Raw genomic sequence first — 4,148 nt, 5'->3', positions numbered from 1 at the left:
TTGGGCCTTATTATAACCGATTATTATAACTGATTTTCCTATGGTTTGAGATCTTGTGTGATTTTATGATATTGCATGACCATGCAACTAATTGGACTCAAGCAAATGTAATAACCACCCAATTTATTTATTTATTTATTTTTGAGTGAACCAGACGAACAGGTCGAGTAATGGTGGACCTCTTTTACACCTGAAATCTGCAGACTCATAAGACATTATGACTAAACAAACTGCACAGGAACAGGAAACCTGCCCTCCCCCAGTGATATTCTTCAGTTGTATTTTAGTCTGTTACTCAGTCAGTGAGCAGTAAGACAACATGGTGACTACAACTCCCTGTTTCAGACTATGTGAGTAATTGTTGTAAGGTTTATTTTTATATTTTCAGATTTACTGTATATATGTCTGTACATCATATAATTTATGGCTTTCCTGTGCTGATCTAGTAATGTTGGAAGTTATTCTGCTGGGGACACATGTTCGAAATGGTTTTACCCAAAAAATGGGTGAGTACGTTAGAGACGTTAATAAAATAAATAATCTTTTTTTTACTTTTTTGGGGGTGAGTAAGTTGGGGTTGACTTAAACATTTTACAAGTCTGTTGATGATGTTTATTAAAATCCTTTTAAGTTTAATCATCTTTTACTAACACATTTTATAAGAATTTTGATTATTCTGTTTACTATTAATCTTGTGGTGTTTCTAATTTTTAGGTGCAGCTACTCTTCGTGTGACTCCTAACAGACTCCAACACTTTCAATTCAAGTCTTTATCTTTTGTTTGTGAGAGCCCTGATGGTTCTGCTGAACTGAGAGGAATCAAAACCTCTGAGGACAAGTTAGAATCTTTTAGTCCATTATGTAATAGTAAAGGGAATTCCTCTTCATGCACAATTACTCAAACGTATGTAACAGACAGTGCAGAGTACTGGTGTGAGGTTAAAGGGGGTCAGAGGAGCAACAGTGTCAACATTACCATAACTGGTAAGTTCATCATATTTGTGAAATTAGTAAAAAGTTTTATTTTAAAATTAGGTGAGATTTATTGTCCACTTTGTCTTGTATGGTACAGAATGTATTTGTATTTGTCATTTAACATTTTGCATTTTCTTCAGATGGTTCTGTGATCCTACAGAGTCCAGTTTTCCCTGTTTTTGAGGGAAACAACGTGACTCTCCGCTGCATAAGCAAGACAACTCACATCAACCAAAGTGCAAATTTCTACAAAGACGATGGCCTCATAGACCGGAGCCCTTCTGATAACATGGAAATTAACAGTGTTTCCAGGTCTGATGAAGGACGATACAAGTGCAGCATTTCTGGTGTTGGAACATCACCAGAAAGCTGGCTTCATGTCAGATGTAAGACTAAAACTTTATTTAGTTATTTCTGTGTCTGAGCTTCATAGAGAGAGAAATGTGACTCTAACAACTAGATTTCTGCTTTTTGGTCTTCATGAAAATGTTTATGTTATAAAAATGATGTTACAATTTTTTATGTTTAAAGTCAGAAATATTACACGTGCTATGATATTTATAAAGTTGTACCATTGCAGCATATTCTTCAGCAGAGACCCCGTCAGATGACTCCAATTCCACTCCTGACTTATTCCTGCTGTGGACTGTGTTGCCTATTTTAGTGATAATATTGACACTGCTGGTAGTCGGATTTCTTAATACTTGCAAACACAGAGGTAATTCAGTTTTTTTTTCAGTTTACATAATTTCTAAGAATAGCTCCCTTCTATTCCCTGTTCATTTTTTTTTCTAATGCTGGGTTTTTCTTTTCTATTCATCAGTTTCCTCAAAGACATCATCAGCGACAAACTCACATGGAGACCATCCAGGAGGTGAGAGAGAAATAATTATCACAATTGTATTACTCTATTTCATGCTTGTTACCGATTTTATGGCCTTCTATTCATTTATCAATTTAAAGTTGTTAATCAGTCCAAATCAGGGTCACAGTGGGAGTAACTTCATCAGTATCAATCGATTAAAATTGCATCGCTTGTTTGAGAGACTGAATGATACAATTTCTAGGTTGACATTTAAGAAAATTAAAATAAAAGCTAAAGTGAAGTGTGGTAGTTTTACGTGACATATGCTGCTCGAAAGGATTATTTTTGTGTCTGCTCAGTATGTCATATGTGGTGTTTTTGTTTTCGACACTGGTGATGCTTTGATAATTTAAAACTGTCTTAGGTCAAACCACAGCACAAAGCCAGAAAAAGAAGCGTCAGGGCTACCAAAAAACAGCTTTAGAGTCTATATATATATATATATATATATATATATATAACCTCTCTTGCCCAGGGATGATTCTTCCTCTTCAGGTTATAGCTCTAAACAACCTGTTTACACCACTGTGACCATAGACAACACACGACAAACTCAAGAACTTGGTTCTTATGTTATAAACATTTAGATATTTTATTGAACATGATGTTTTGCACATAACTTTGTGTTTTCCTTCTCTCACCCCAACCGGTCGCAGCAGATGGCCGCCCCTCCCTGAGCCTGGTTCTGCTGGAAGTTTCTTCCTGTTAAAAGGGAGTTTTTCCTTCCCACTGTGGCCAAAGTGGTTGCTCATGGGGGGTCATATGATTGTTGGGTTGTTCTCTGTATCTATGAAGCGCCTTGAGGTGACTTATGTTGTGTTTTGGCGCTATATAAATAAAATTGAATTGAATTGAATTGATCACTTTTGCTTTGTCGCATGCTCACATCATGCACATCAGCACGTAAATCAAGGCAACATAAGTTTTGTGAATGTTGTGTTCTTCTCTTATCGTTATTTTATTATTTCTCTTATTTAATTAAATCTTTTTTCAGGAATAATACCAAAATAATTAAGAAAGCAGGAGATAAATACATTTAGTTAAAAACTTCTGCTTTCCTGTGCTGTTTTTTCTGGTATCTATAAACATGGATAAGGAAAGAGTATAGGTGCTGGTGATAATACACAGAGCGTTCTCACTCCCGAGGCGTAACATGTCGACGTTTTGTCACGTCCCGCGGCGTTCCTGAGGAACGCGAAAGGAGACCTTCGGCGTTCTTATGGTACGCGGCGGGTTATGGCTGGAATCCAGTGAATGACACTCCCACGGTAATAGACGTTCCAGCCCTGTATTCCAGCCCTAAACCTAACCTTATCCCTGACCTTAACCAGGACTTTAATGATGTTAAATAGCGTGTTTATAAGCGATTTGAAGAAAAAGAGCGAACATGTGTAGATTCAGTCCAGACGGTTCTCATATGTCCTCTTTTTTCCGAGGTCGTCATTTAGGAACGTGGTGGGTAGCCGAAAACGTAATATGGTGACGATTTGTCACCTAGCGTAAAATGTTACGCTTTGGGAGTGAGAACGGGTTGCAATACACTATGAGCTTTCTACACTTCTGCTCCAAATGAAAAGAGTTTCATCGTGCAGGTCAAAACTGTGGCCTGAAGTGCAACTTTTATTGTTTAGAATAAACTTTGAACACATCCACTTTAATTTATGAACAAACCTAAACATTGCTTAGCACAAAGAGATGCCCAGGAAACAAAATATTTTCAGCTTCATCTACAACCAGCCAGTTGCTATCACCCCTGTAACAAAGAAATGTTTTGAAAAGCTGGTCACATTAGGGCACTCCTGCCCCACAGTTATGACCACCACCAGTTTGCTTACATGTTCTGATGTAATAGTGACATTATGTTCCTTTGATTGTCAGATTTTCCTAAGATTCCAAATTAGACCTAATGAACAGTGAATAGCAAATATTGTTCATCATCACTGATGTTACTGTGGTCGTCTGTCCTCTCATTATGGCTGTATCTCTCCATTAGATGATGACATGTTATATTCTAGAGCCATTTACTACACCTTACGCCCGGGTGAGACTAAACTCAAAGGTGAGATTAACTTGGATTGATTATTCTTTATGTGTTGCATTTAGATAATATCTAATATGTGATGCATGGTTAATATTAAATCAGAATCAGAATCAGAATACTTTATTCATCCCGAGGGAAATTAGGGTTACAGCAGGCAGCACGCTAATGGCGCATGCGCACTTACAAAGGAACCTTCTGACCAACTTTACACAAACATCACATTGGGCAGACATGTCAGAAAGGTAGGCTGATAGGAAAAAACAACGA

General features: G+C 37.3%; 1 long non-coding RNA gene across 1 annotated transcript; it reads left to right on the top strand.

Moving 5' to 3' along the window:
• The first annotated feature begins 749 nt into the window (after window positions 1-749).
• On the top strand, window positions 750-1,653 carry LOC143416988 (uncharacterized). The gene is made up of 3 exons (XR_013097225.1): window positions 750-984; window positions 1,116-1,361; window positions 1,556-1,653. It is a non-coding gene; the product is annotated as an uncharacterized LOC143416988 (long non-coding RNA).
• Window positions 1,654-4,148: the final 2,495 nt, after the last annotated feature.

The sequence above is a fragment of the Maylandia zebra genome, linkage group LG3 (assembly GCF_041146795.1).
Source record: "Maylandia zebra isolate NMK-2024a linkage group LG3, Mzebra_GT3a, whole genome shotgun sequence".
In the NCBI taxonomy this organism is placed as follows: Eukaryota; Metazoa; Chordata; class Actinopteri; order Cichliformes; family Cichlidae; genus Maylandia; species Maylandia zebra.
Note: the sequence above shows the minus strand (reverse complement) of the source record. Positions and strands in the feature narration are given on the sequence as shown.